At 45.9% G+C, this 14,570-nt stretch overlaps 1 non-coding gene across 1 annotated transcript; it reads left to right on the top strand.

Annotated features, from left to right (window-relative positions):
- Window positions 1-6,327: 6,327 nt before the first annotated feature.
- On the top strand, window positions 6,328-10,577 carry cfap20.L. Its single transcript, XR_005962078.1, has 3 exons — window positions 6,328-6,585; window positions 6,779-6,869; window positions 10,547-10,577. It is a non-coding gene; the product is annotated as a cilia and flagella associated protein 20 L homeolog (transcript).
- The last annotated feature ends 3,993 nt before the right edge of the window (window positions 10,578-14,570 follow it).

Raw genomic sequence — 14,570 nt, 5'->3', positions numbered from 1 at the left:
CCAAGTTGCCAGAACCAGTTCAAAATGTAAAAGATTTACACCTCAAAGACTTTAACAAATATCTGAATGTCAAATCTTTCAATGCCTCCGGTATGTTGCCCAAATGATTTGCCATGTAGACTGGATAGACCTCCAGGACACTTACCGGTATCTATACATTTGATTTGGGAACATCATAGGAGGGTTCTCTGTTTGAAATAGCCTTTGACTCTCTTGTCCATTTACTTTTGAGCCCCTGAAATGAAGTGATTGTGTTAAATAAAAGCTTTAGTTTGTCACATTTTTATACAATCTTTTTGTTCAACCCACTGAATTAAAGCTGAAAGTCTGCAGTTCAACTGCATCTTCATTGTGGTCATGTACAGAACCAAAATTAGACAAATGTTGTCTCTGTTGAAAGATTTATGGACCTAACTGTATCCTTCAGTGTTGTTTTCCGAGTAAAAAGAAGGAACGTTTAAGATTGGGAGCCACACAGATGTTTGTGCCCCGGGAGAAAACGACTACAGAGAGGGAGGAGCTTTTACAGGGCGCTAGTTAGATGACTGTGCCTTCAGATAGTGATGCAGAGTCAGCGAGGAATGGAGTTGGGACGCTATTCAGATGGTGGTGCTCCACAATCGCATAAGTAATTTTCAGATGCCCTGGTTGTGCACATAAGGAAAATGACGTTGGATAAGATGCGAGTTGGTCACTTGCGGGTCTTTGGCGTCTATTTACACCGTGCGGCAGAGCGATAGATTGCCACTCCTGGGTGTACACATTGCTATTTGGGTCACCAAACGCTGTGCTGTTACTCTACAAGTAAATCTGAATCCAGGGCAATGTTTTAGGTTTATTCGGGAGTGCGGTATTTGAGCTCCTGTTGTGCTTGTGTCTTTTAGCATGGCTGATACTGCACCTCACAAGGGGGAGGTTAAAAACAAGGCAAAGGAGACCACCAAAAACAGATTCTCCATCTGAATCCCCCCTAAGGATAAGAAAGTGATAGCCAGGAGGTCTACGAAAACATTCTACAATTACTCTGTACTAACAAACTGAGGCAGAACACACCAAGCTTTCTGGTGTTTGTAAAGATAAAATCCTGCAGGTTGTGGCTCCTCTGGGACTGAGGAACTGGTATGAAGCATGAGACAAGCCTTTGAGTCCTTTAAACAAACGTAAGGCCCCCATACACGGCCCGATAAAAGCTGCCAACAGACCGAGTCAGCAGCTTATTGGCCCATGTCTGGAGCCATCCGAGAAAAGTCGCCAGTTCTCAATCGGGCAGGTAAAAAAATCTCGTTGGATCGCGGCCACATCTATGCGTTTATGTGGTCCCATGATCCGACCACCCGTATCAGATCCATTTTGCTCCAATCGTTGGGCCCTAGGGCCCACGATCGGATCAGCCTATTGCCCACTTCAGTGTGGGCATATCGGGGAGAGATCTGCAGATGTCTATGTCTATGGCCACCTTAAGAAGAGTAAAGATATGCCTGCAGAAGCCGGCCCTTTTTATGAGAATGGCTCAACAAATGAATCTGTGGAAGCCGTTCTTCCAAATATAAGGATGAGTGTGAGGAAGGAGAATACTCTGATTCTGAGGATGTTTTTCCTATAGAGGATATTGACTCTTTGATCTCGGCTGTGAGAGAAACAAATGGGTTGGACGATGCTTCAGAATCCCCTAAAAAAACAAGCAAGTATTTTGCTATTATCAATAAACGTAAAACATGTTTCCCAGAGGATGAAGCTATTAAAGGGAAAATTTAAAAAAATCTAACTTGGATATCCTTCAAAAATATGGAATACGCTTTTTCCTTTTGATGTTTCTGATTCTCAGATTTGGGATAATGCCCCAAAGTTGGATCCTCCAGTAGCAGAGACAATTAAAAGAACCACACTTCCTCTTAAAAATAGTGCGGGACTGATGGATAAGAAAGAAGACGGTGCCTTAAAGTGATACTGACACTAAAAAACTACTTTTTAAAATATGAATGTACATTAAAAGTTACCTATAGGTCATGTTGATCATTTTTTGCAGAGAGGTTTGTTTTTGTAAGTTATTGTTAGCTGAAGTTTCAAAACTTGACTGTTTTGCCAACCTGACTGTCACATCTCGGCCTGTCAGTTTCTAATGGTAACGGACTCCTGCTGCACAAGTATGGCAGCCCCCTCATAGGTGATCACAGAGAGTCAGACAGGTAATGTAAAAGCATTGGGCAAATCCTTTATCTTAAACAATTCTTAAATTCGGTGTGGGACCATCAAAAGAAATCTTTAAACAAAAAAGTAAACATACCCTGAGATCTAAAAAGGTCACTCTCTTGGTGGCTTCAGATAGAAAACCTCATGAAAGGGACCCAATTGTTTCCTGCACCCACAATCTTAGTCACAACTAGGGTTGCCACCTTTTTAAAAAAAAAAAATACCGGCCATGGTGGGGGGGCGGAAAAGAAAGGGGCGGGGCATGATGCAAAAAGGGGTGGAGCCGATGAGGGTCGCCGCAAAAGGGGCAGAGCCATGGGGGAGTCGAATCACAAAAGGGGTGGGGTAATTTGGAGTAGCGGCACAAAAGGGGTGGGGCCATGTGCAGTAGCATCACACAAGGGGCAGGGCCACTGGCCGAAGCCAACGAAAATGTAAGTTTTCATCGGCGGCCAGGGGATTTTGTAAATGGTATTACAAATTACCGGCAGCTACATTGCCGGTAAATTTGTAATACCGGCCCTGGCAGGTGTTTTACCGGCCGGGTGGCAACCCTAGTCACAACTAGGGTTGCCACCTTTTATAAAAAAAAAATTACTGGCTGCTGGGGGGCGGGGCCTCAAAGGGGCGGGATGTGACGTCAAAAGGGGCGGGCCACACCACGGACGCTAGAAGAGGCAAAAGAAAAGGTAAGTTGCAGGGGATTGGGGGCAGGCCGAGGGCTAGTTTTGATCGTATTACAAATTTACCAGCAGTTACATTGCCAGTAAATTTGTAATACCGGCCCCGGCCTTGGCAGGTATTTTAGCGGCCGGGTGGCAACCCAAGTCACAACAGACTCAAGCAAAAGAGGTTGGGGTGCTCATCTTCAAGACCTCTCAAAGCAAGGTGTCCGGGAGAAGGGTATGTCAGACCTTCCATCAAATTCCTTAGAACTGGGAGCTGTTTGGAGAGCCTTAAAAGTTTTTCCTCCATATATAAGAATATAAGAAACAAAGATGTTCTCATTCATACAGACAATGTAGCAATGACATATTAGTTCCACCACCAAGGGGGTTTAAGAAGTCAACATCTTATTGAAAGAACAAAGAAAATATTCAAATGGGCAGAATGGAACCAGCTTTTCCGCTCGTCCTACTGTATCTCGGGTCTCTCAAACCTCAGGGCAGACTTTTTAAGCTGCAAAGATCTACATTCAGGCGAATGGACTTTAAACCATTTAGTCAAATTTGCTAACTTTGGGGTCTTCCGGACATGTGGGGAAGAGAGGAAAAGTGAAGATCCGCACGCTGGGCCATCTGTTAAAAGCCAAATCTTTATTTGTCCATTTAAAACACACGCAGCATGGTTTCTCTTGACGCATTTCGGGCACATCTGCCTTTAATCATAAGCATTTGTGCCCGAAACGCGTCAATAAAAACCATGCTGCGTGTGTTTTAAATGGAAAGCAGTTCCATCCTAAAGTGCTGGCTCTTTCTGAAATCACATGACCAGGCAAAATGACCTGAGATGCACCTACACACCAATATTACAACTAAATACACTTGCTGCTTCAGGAATGACATTTTATATTGTACAGTGAATTATTTGCAGGGTAATTTAGAAATAAAAACTAAACCATAAATAACTTGACAGAATCCCTTTAAGTATTCCCCTAACTTTTTACGTATCCCTCGTGCAGATTCAGGGATTGGATTTCCATGCAGCCATCTTCCAGGTCTTTGGTAGGGTTGCCACCCGGCCGGTATTTTATTGGCATAGCTGGTAAAATACCTGCCAAAGCCGGGACCGGTATTACAAATTTACCCTCAATGTAGTTGCCAGTAATTTGTAATACACTTAAAAAAAAGCTCAGAACTTACCTGGGGGGTTAGGAGGGAGGGGGGTCTATGTGAGGTGGGGTCAGGGTTTTTTTGGTAAAGGGTTTGTTTCTCCTTTAAATTCACTAAGAACCCCTGGCGTCTGTCTTCCTTTAGTTTATATCTTTGGGCAGTATAGAGGTATAGTTCAGCCAGGGCCAGAGTAGGAGAAAAAAGCAGCCCTGGCAAAAAAAATCAAAGCTGCCCAATTCAGGTGTAGGATTGGTTATCTGGAAACCAGGTCTGGACTGAGAATTAAAATAGGCCCTGGCATTTCAGGTACACAGAGGCCCAAACAGCCCCCACCAGCCCATTAAATAGTGACTTTCTATGGGACCTTATAGCAGCCCCTCTGGCATTTGCCAGAACCCACAGATTGCCAGTCTGGGCCTGTTGGAAACTCATTATCCAGAAAGCTCCAAATTACGGAAAGGCCGTCTCCCATAGACTCCATTATAATCATAAAATCCAAATGTTTAAAACTGATTTCCTTTTTCTGTGTAATAATAAAACAGTCGCCTGTACTTGATCCCAACTAAGATATAATTAATCCTTATTGGAGGCAAAACCTATTGGGTTTAGTGGGGTCCCCCAGGGCTCAGTATTGGGGCCACTTTTATTTAACTTGTTCATTAATGACTTAGGGGAGGGGATTGTAAGTAATGTATCAGTGTTTGCAGATGAGACAAAACTATCAGCCCAATTAATTCCATTAATCCATGATCATTTTTGCTCTAATTCACTTAGTCTTCTTGCACTAACAGAAACCTGCCTCTCACACAATGATACCTCCATTGAGGCTGCACTCTATCTCATGGTGGTCTATCTTTCTCTCACACCCCCCGAACCATTGGAAGTGGTGAGGGAGTTGGAATTCTCCTCTCGCTGTCAGATCAAACCTTTTCCTATTCCTCCAGCCTTCTCATTTAACTCTTTTGAGGTGTATGTCCTTCACATATTCGCCCCTCTCTCTGTGCGTGTAGCTGTCATTTACAGACCCCCATCAGCCTCCTCCTCTGCACTGACAGCCCTGCAATCATTCCTGGGGATTTCAACTTCCACATTGATGATTCTTCACAACCCTGTCCCTCTCGTTTTCTCCGACTAATCTCCTCCTTTGAGCTCCAGCAGTGGACAAACACCCCTACTCATAAGGACGGCCACTTTCTGGATCTAGTGTTTACTAAAACTCTCTCTCTCTCTGGATTTAACAGTGAACCCTTCCCCCTTTCCGATCACAATTTGGTCACATTTTCCATCTCTTACTCTCTGTGCCCACCTGCTTCTTCCCCCAATGTCTTAGTCCGGGATACACGTGACATTGACCTTCCAGCCTTAGCTCAGTCTTTCAGGTCCAGTCTCATTTCCCTTAAAGGGATCCTGTCACCAGAAAACATGTTTTTTTCAAAATGAATCAGTTAATAGTGCTGCTCCAGCAGAATTCTGCACTGAAATCCATTTCTCAAAAGAGCAAACAGATTTTTTTATATTCAATTTTGAAATCTGACATGGGGCTAGACATATTGTCAATTTCCCAGCTGCCCCAGTCATGTGACTTGTGCCTGCACTTTAGGAGAGAAATGCTTTCTGGCAGGCTGCTGTTTCTCCTACTCAATGTAACTGAATGTGTGTCAGTGGGACCTGGATTTTACTATTGAGTGTTGTTCTTAGATCTACCAGGCAGCTGTTATCTTGTGTTAGGGAGCTGCTATCTGGTTACCTTCCCATTGTTCTGTTGTTTGGCTGCTGGGGGGGGGGTGATATCAGTCCAATTTGCAGTACAGCAGTAAAGAGTGACTGAAGTTTATCAGAGCACAAGTCACATGACTGGGGGCAGCTGGGAAATTGACAATATGTCTAGCCCCATGTCAGATTTCAAAATTGAATATAAAAAAATCTGTTTGCTCTTTTGAGAAATGGATTTCAGTGCAGAATTCTGCTGGAGCAGCACTATTAACTGATGGGTTTTGGGGAAAAAAATTTCCCATGAGTTTTACCTCATTTTACATTTTGTATTTCTGGTCCCACCATTTTATATTGTATTTCCTGATTTTTACCTCTGTGAATGTTATTTGAGAAATAAAGAGGTAAAACAAACCAGATGTATATTTTGCTCTGGTTCCTTCATTTAATGGGCGTGGTCAGAAGTTACCGCCAGTTAGTGAAGGGATGGGGTTTTAATGCGAAGGTGGGACTGATAAACGGAAGCTCGCTGTGTCCAAATAGTAGCACGGGGGGAGACACTCACTACCAGAAACAAAAATGTCCGCTTGCTCTAGGCTTGCACTGTCAATGCCAGGATCCAACATGGTTGATTTTTAAACCGGCAGCGGCCAACTTCCTGATCACGTGCCCGGCACATCTCCAAAGCGACGCTAAGACCAAACATGAGCGCGGGGGGCGGGAACGAGCTGTCATGACGACGCGAGGGGCAGGAAGAGGCGTTACCGAGGTAACCGTGGCCTAGAGAGGCGCCATAGCAACGGGCGCGCGGCCTGAACACACGGAGAGACACAGAGAGAGAGAGCGGCACCGGGTGAGTGGAATCTCCAGTCAACGTCTCCTTCCCACCAGCGAGTTTTATCCCTGTCACTCCCCGAGTCATTCAGGGGCCACGAGCACAGGCCTCACCCCCAATCCTCCCATTACTTTGTGTCCCCCAATATTCCCTCATTTACTCCTCATAGTGACCCCTCCCCCAGCCACTCACACTCGGTGTCTCCCCTCAGACTCATCATGTTCAAAAACACCTTCCAGTCCGGATTCCTCTCCATCCTGTACAGTATCGGCAGCAAACCCCTCCAGATCTGGGACAAGAAGGTAATGGACAGTCTCTGCCTTCTGTTTCTCCTCATACTGTATATTTATATATTAAATATCCTACTGTGTATATGTATATATATATATATATATAATATCCCTCTACTCAACTGTCTCTCACTTTATACTGAGCCCTGTGAGGATGCAGGGAGTTTATAGTGAGCCCTGTGAGGATGCAGGGAGTTTATACTGAGCCCTGTGAGGATGCAGGGAGTTTATACTGAGCTGTGTGAGGATGCAGGGAGTTTATTGTGAGGCGTGTGAGGATGCAGGGAGTTTATACTGAGCTCTGTGAGGATGCAGGGAGTTTATAGTGAGCCCTGTGAGGATGCAGGGAGTTTATAGTGAGCCCTGTGAGGATGCAGGGAGTTTATAGTTAGCCCTGTGAGGATGCAGGGAGTTTATAGTTAGCCCTGTGAGGATGCAGGGAGTTTATAGTGAGCCCTGTGAGGATGCAGGGAGTTTATAGTGAGCCCTGTGAGGATGCAGGGAGTTTATAGTGAGCCCTGTGAGGATGCAGGGAGTTTATAGTTAGCCCTGTGAGGATGCAGGGAGTTTATAGTGAGCCCTGTGAGGATGCAGGGAGTTTATAGTGAGCCCTGTGAGGATGCAGGGAGTTTATAGTGAGCCCTGTGAGGATGCAGGGAGTTTATAGTGAGCCCTGTGAGGATGCAGGGAGTTTATTGTGAGGCGTGTGAGGATGCAGGGAGTTTATACTGAGCTCTGTGAGGATGCAGGGAGTTTATACTGAGCTCTGTGAGGATGCAGGGAGTTTATAGTGAGCCGTATGAGGATGCAGTGAGTTTATACTGAGCTGTGTGAGGATGCAGGGAGTTTATAGTGAGCCCTGTGAGGATGCAGGGAGTTTACAGTGAGCCGCGTGAGGATGCAGGGAGTTTATAGTGAGCTGTGTGAGGATGCAGGGAGTTTATACTGAGCTGTGTGAGGATGCAGGGAGTTTATAGTTAGCCCTGTGAGGATGCAGGGAGTTTATAGTGAGCCCTGTGAGGATGCAGGGAGTTTATAGTTAGCCGTGTGAGGATGCAGGGAGTTTATAGTTAGCCGTGTGAGGATGCAGGGAGTTTATAGTGAGCCGTGTGAGGATGCAGGGAGTTTATACTGAGCTGTGTGAGGATGCAGGGAGTTTATAGTTAGCCCTGTGAGGATGCAGGGAGTTTATAGTGAGCCCTGTGAGGATGCAGGGAGTTTATAGTTAGCCCTGTGAGGATGCAGGGAGTTTATAGTGAGCCCTGTGAGGATGCAGGGAGTTTATACTGAGCTGTGTGAGGATGCAGGGAGTTTATAGTTAGCCCTGTGAGGATGCAGGGAGTTTATAGTGAGCCCTGTGAGGATGCAGGGAGTTTATAGTGAGCCCTGTGAGGATGCAGGGAGTTTATAGTGAGCTGTGTGAGGATGCAGGGAGTTTATAGTGAGCCCTGTGAGGATGCAGGGAGTTTATACTGAGCTGTGTGAGGATGCAGGGAGTTTATAAGTGAGCCCTGTGAGGATGCAGGGAGTTTATAGTGAGCCCTGTGAGGATGCAGGGAGTTTATAGTTAGCCCTGTGAGGATGCAGGGAGTTTATAGTGAGCCCTGTGAGGATGCAGGGAGTTTATAGTGAGCCCTGTGAGGATGCAGGGAGTTTATAGTGAGCCCTGTGAGGATGCAGGGAGTTTATAGTTAGCCCTGTGAGGATGCAGGGAGTTTATAGTGAGCCCTGTGAGGATGCAGGGAGTTTATAGTGAGCCCTGTGAGGATGCAGGGAGTTTATAGTGAGCCCTGTGAGGATGCAGGGAGTTTATAGTTAGCCCTGTGAGGATGCAGGGAGTTTATACTGAGCTGTGTGAGGATGCAGGGAGTTTATAGTGAGCCCTGTGAGGATGCAGGGAGTTTATAGTTAGCCCTGTGAGGATGCAGGGAGTTTATAGTGAGCCCTGTGAGGATGCAGGGAGTTTATAGTTAGCCCTGTGAGGATGCAGGGAGTTTATAGTGAGCCCTGTGAGGATGCAGGGAGTTTATAGTGAGCCCTGTGAGGATGCAGGGAGTTTATAGTGAGCCCTGTGAGGATGCAGGGAGTTTATAGTGAGCCCTGTGAGGATGCAGGGAGTTTATTGTGAGGCGTGTGAGGATGCAGGGAGTTTATACTGAGCTCTGTGAGGATGCAGGGAGTTTATACTGAGCTCTGTGAGGATGCAGGGAGTTTATAGTGAGCCGTATGAGGATGCAGTGAGTTTATACTGAGCTGTGTGAGGATGCAGGGAGTTTATAGTGAGCCCTGTGAGGATGCAGGGAGTTTACAGTGAGCCGCGTGAGGATGCAGGGAGTTTATAGTGAGCTGTGTGAGGATGCAGGGAGTTTATAGTGAGCCCTGTGAGGATGCAGGGAGTTATAGTTAGCCTGTGAGGATGCAGGGAGTTTATAGTGAGCCCTGTGAGGATGCAGGGAGTTTATAGTTAGCCTGTGAGGATGCAGGGAGTTTATAGTTAGCCGTGTGAGGATGCAGGGAGTTTATAGTGAGCCGTGTGAGGATGCAGGGAGTTTATACTGAGCTGTGTGAGGATGCAGGGAGTTTATAGTTAGCCCTGTGAGGATGCAGGGAGTTTATAGTGAGCCCTGTGAGGATGCAGGGAGTTTATAGTTAGCCCTGTGAGGATGCAGGAGTTTATAGTGAGCCCTGTGAGGATGCAGGGAGTTTTATACTAGTGTTAGGATCAGGGATAATATTGTGACCGTGTGAGGATCAGGGAGTTTATAGTGACCTGTGAGGATGCAGGGAGTTTTTATGAGCCTGAGGATGCAGGGATTTATCTGAGCTGTGTGGGATGCGGGAGTTTATAGTTAGCCCTGTGAGGCAGGGGATTTATAGTTAGCCGTGGGGGAGGAGCAGGGATTTATATGAGCCGCGTGAGGGAAGGAGTTTTATACCCGTGGAGGAGCGGGATTATATTACCGTTGAATCAGGGATTTTTAGTTACCGTGTGGGATGCAGGGGTTTACATGAGCCGCTTGAGGATGCAAGGAGTTTATAGTGACCCTGTGAATGAGGGATTTTATAGTTACGTGGAGGTTCAAGTTTATAGTGAGCCGTGTGAGGGCAGGAGTTTAGTACCGGGAGGATCAGGGATTTATCTTGGCTGTTGGAGGATGCAGGGAGTTTATATTAGCCCTTGAATGCAGGGAGACAGGACCGCGGGAGAGCAGGGGTTTTATGTAGCGGTGAATCAGGGAGTTTTAGGGGCCGTGGAGGATCGGGATTTAATGAGTTTGGAGGATGCAGGGAGTTTATACTGAGCCCTGTAGGATCGGGATTTATACGAACTGTTGGAGATGCAGGGAGTTTACACGACCCTTGAGGATGCAGGAGTTTATACTGAGCGGTGAGGATCAGGGAGTTTATAAGAGCCGTTAGGTGCAGGATTTAACAGAGCGTGGAGGAGCAGGGAATTCACTGACCGGGTGGGGATGCAGGATTAACACTGAGCGTTGGAGGATGCAGGGATTCATAGCCGTTGAGGAATCAGGGAGTTAACAGAGCCGTGGGATGCAGGGATTAACACTGACCGGTGAGGATCAGGATTTACACTACCTTGGGGGAGCAGGGGTTTTATTAGTGGGCATTGGGGTATTCATGGCTCTGGCCTGGGGCATATGGGGTGAATTTGTTTTGTTTCTGGGAAGGTGCGGAACGGACACATCAAGCTCACAAAATAATTCACCGCGGTGTTGGAAGTTTAAGGGGACAAATGTCAGGTAAGAATTCTCTTTATTTTCATTGTTGTTCATTAGGGAATGGGCTGAATGAAATGAATAACTCCTGGCCCCTTTTAAGAAGAATCAGGTGATACTGTTATTCCCAACTTTGGCCCCCAGAGCTCTTCCTGCTCAGCCCCACAGGGACCCGACCAATCACACTGTACTATAAGCTCTAATCCTTCTACAGTGTCTGGGTACCCCCGTTTCCTTAGCTTGGGGTCCCCATCACTGTCCTAGCTCAGCAAAGTCCATCTGAGGGAGTGCCCAGTGAAACCCTCCATCTCATTGGCTTGAGAACTGGGAATAAAGTATTTAGCCCCTCCCTCATCAGAATAGTCCATCCAGTGAGGGTGTGTCCAGTGAAACGCCCCGTCCCATTGGCCAGATTATACATCTGAACAGAGTGACATTCTTGAAATAAAAAGGGGTTTAATTAGGGGAGGGGGTTGGGGGAGGTTCCGGGGACAGGGGGGGGGGACTAAAACAATTCTCCCCCACTGGCAACCTCTCCTGTTCTTTTTAGCACCACTAACACATCCAGCCACCCTAAAACACTGCATCAAATTCCCTTCCTTGATGAATTATCAAAAACTTGAAAAATATTTTACTTTCGGTATGGACCTGGTTCAGTGGCCCCCTTTTGCTCCTCCCCTCCTGCCCGCTCATTGTGGTACCCCCCCAGTCTTGCCCTCCACTGCAGGGTGAAACAGGAGGGAGGCACTGAGGGTGATGGGTGGTTTCTATGTTGTTTGTAGGTCTGGATGATAAGAACGTGCCCGGGTTTTCCGGGGCGATAATTACCAAGTACGACGAGGGTGAAACATTTATTGCACGATGCCCGAGGGTCTGGAGACGGCGGGAACCAATCCAGTTCAACCTGCGGACTTCACGCGCCTAGGGACCAACTAAATTGAACGTTGGTTGCAGGGAATCCGTTTTTCCCCCCAATTCCAACGCAGAGTTAATGAGCCCCGTGACATGGGGTTCTGAAAATTTTCTGGTCCTTTAGATTCACGCAAACTGTCGGATCCGTAGAGTTTTTTCTCTGCCTTTTTATTCCGAATGAAGCTTCCAGCTGAATTTAACTCTATCTTTCCTGTAAGAAAAGCCAAGGGAAATGAGCTGCACTCTATTCTCACCCCCATACGCATTTCTAACCATCAACTTGTGTTCAGCTGCTGGTCCCCCCATTCTCCTATTCTCTCCTCCTCACTGTTTCCCTCCCCCCAGTGTGTCTCCTCCCCCCATTTCCCTCCCCCTTCTCCATCCTCTTCACCTCCCTTTTTGCCCTAATTCTCCCTGTCAAGTAACTTATTCTCCCCCCACTTTATTCTTTTTCCAATAGAACCTGAGGTCACCGATAGAAAAATTTTTATATAGTGACAGATCCATCAGCGCCCCCTTCCTCCCAGTCGAATGGATTTATTCAGCCCATAATCCTCTGCTTCTATTGGCTGGCCCCGTGCGCTGACTTAGGGCCCGACTCCAGCCGACCACAAGCAGCTCAACCCGCCATTGAATTCTGTGCCTTGATCAATTATGGATTTCAAAAGAAAAATCCCAGTCCGACCCTTTAACTCTTTCTGTTCATTCCATTTATTAACCTGCGCAGTGGCTCCTGGGGGCCCCAGGAAGTGATGATAGTTTTGGGAGTAAGAAGATTTAGCTCCCCTCGTGCAGCTCAGCTCAATCTGTTTCCATTGAGAGATGAAGGTTTATTTCTATATTAAATATTCTAATTTATTTGTGTGTGTTTGTCAGTCCATTCCAGCCAATCCAGGCTTGTGCCAGTAGCTCCGCCCCAAGGGAATTACAGAGTTAAACACCCAAGTTCAAAAGCCAATTCATTTAAAAGGAAACTCCACATAAACACTTGTTCTCTGTATTGCTGCTTCTAACTCATGAAACAAAGTAGACGTTAGCTGATTAACAGCCCTGCAATGACAGTTACACAGAACTATAAACACAGTGAGAATGAGGAATGAATGGATATTGGGAAGCTGTATCAGGAGTCAGAAGCAGCAGTGCAGAGAAAGGGACAGACACAATGACAGTTACACAGAACTATAAACCCAGTGAGAATGAGGAATGAATGGATATTGGGAAGTTGTATCAGGAGTCAGAAGGGAGCAGTGCAGAGAAAGAAAAGACACAATGACAGTTACACAGAACTATAAACCAGTGAGAATGAGGAATGAATGGATATTGGGGAAATTGTATCAGGAGTCAGAAGCAGCAGTGCAAAAGAAGAGAAAGGGACAGACACAATGACAGTTACACAGAACTATAAACCCAGTGAGAATGAGGAATGAATGGATATTGGGGAAACTGTATCAGGAGTCAGAAGCAGCAGTGCAGAGAAAGGGACAGACACAATGACAGTTACACAGAAACTATAAACCCAGTGAGAATGAGGAATGAATGGAATTTGGGAAGTTGTATCAGGAGTCAGAAGCAGCAGTGCAGAGAAAGGGACAGACACAAATGACAGTTACACAGAACTATAAACCCAGTGAGAATGAGGAATGAATGGATATTGGGAAGTTGTATCAGGAGTCAGAAGCAGCAGTGCAGAGAAAGGGACAGACACAATGACAGTTACACAGAACTATAAACCCAGTGAGAATGAGGAATGAATGGTATTGGGAAGTTGTATCAGGAGTCAGAAGCAGCAGTGCAGAGAAAGGGACAGCACAATGACAGTTACACAGAACTATAAACCCAGTGAGAATGAGGAATGAATGGTATATGGGAAGTTGTATCAGGAGTCAGAGGCAGCAGTGCAGAGAAAGGGACAGACACAATGACAGTTACACAGAACTATAAACCCAGTGAGAATGAGGAATGAATGGATATTGGGAAGGTTGTATCAGGAGTCAGAAGCAGCAGTGCAGAGAAAGGGACAGACACAATGACAGTTACACAGAACTATAAACCCCGTGAGAATGAGGAATGAATGGATATTGGGAAGTTGTATCAGGAGTCAGAAGCAGCAGTGCAGAGAAAGGGACAGACACAATGACAGTTACACAGAACTATAAACCCAGTGAGAATGAGGAATGAATGGATTGGAAGTTTATCAGGAGTCAGAGGCAGCAGTGCAGAGAAAGGGACAGACACAATGACAGTTACACAGAACTATAAACCAGTGAGAATGAGGAATGATGGATATGGAAGTTGTATCAGAGTCAGAAGCAGCAGTGCAGAGAAAGGACAGACACAATGACAGTTACACAGAACTATAAACCAGTGAGAATGAGGAAGTGAATGGATATTGGGAAGTTGTATCAGGAGTCAGAAGCAGCAGTGCAGAGAAAGGGACAGACACAATGACAGTTACACAGAACTATAACCCAGTGAGAATGAGGAATGAATGGATATTGGGAATTGTATCAGGAGTCAGAAGCAGCAGTGCAGAGAAAGGGACAGACACAATGACAGTTACACAGAACTATAAACCAGTGAGAATGAGGAATGAATGGATATTGGGAAGTTGTATCAGGAGTCAGAAGCAGCAGTGCAGAGAAGAGAAAGGGACAGACACAATGACAGTTACACAGAACTATAAACCCAGTGAGAATGAGGAATGAATGGATATTGGAAGTTGTATCAGGAGTCAGAAGCAGCAGTGCAGAGAAAGGACAGACACAATGACAGTTACACAGAACTATAAACCCAGTGAGAATGAGGAATGAATGGATATTGGGAAGTTGTATCAGCAGTCAGAGGCAGCAGTTGCAGAGAAAGGGACAGACACAATGACAGTTACACAGAATATAAACCCAGTGAGAATGAGGAATGAATGGATATTGGGAAGTTGTATCAGGAGTCAGAAGCAGCAGTGCAGAGAAGAGAAAGGGACAGACACAATGACAGTTACACAGAATTATAAACCCAGTGAGAATGAGGAATGAATGGATATTGGGAAGTTGTATCAGGAGTCAGAAGC

This window comes from Xenopus laevis, chromosome 6L, assembly GCF_017654675.1.
Source record: "Xenopus laevis strain J_2021 chromosome 6L, Xenopus_laevis_v10.1, whole genome shotgun sequence".
Taxonomy (NCBI): domain Eukaryota; kingdom Metazoa; phylum Chordata; class Amphibia; order Anura; family Pipidae; genus Xenopus; species Xenopus laevis.
This window is presented reverse-complemented; position numbering and strand designations above follow the sequence as displayed.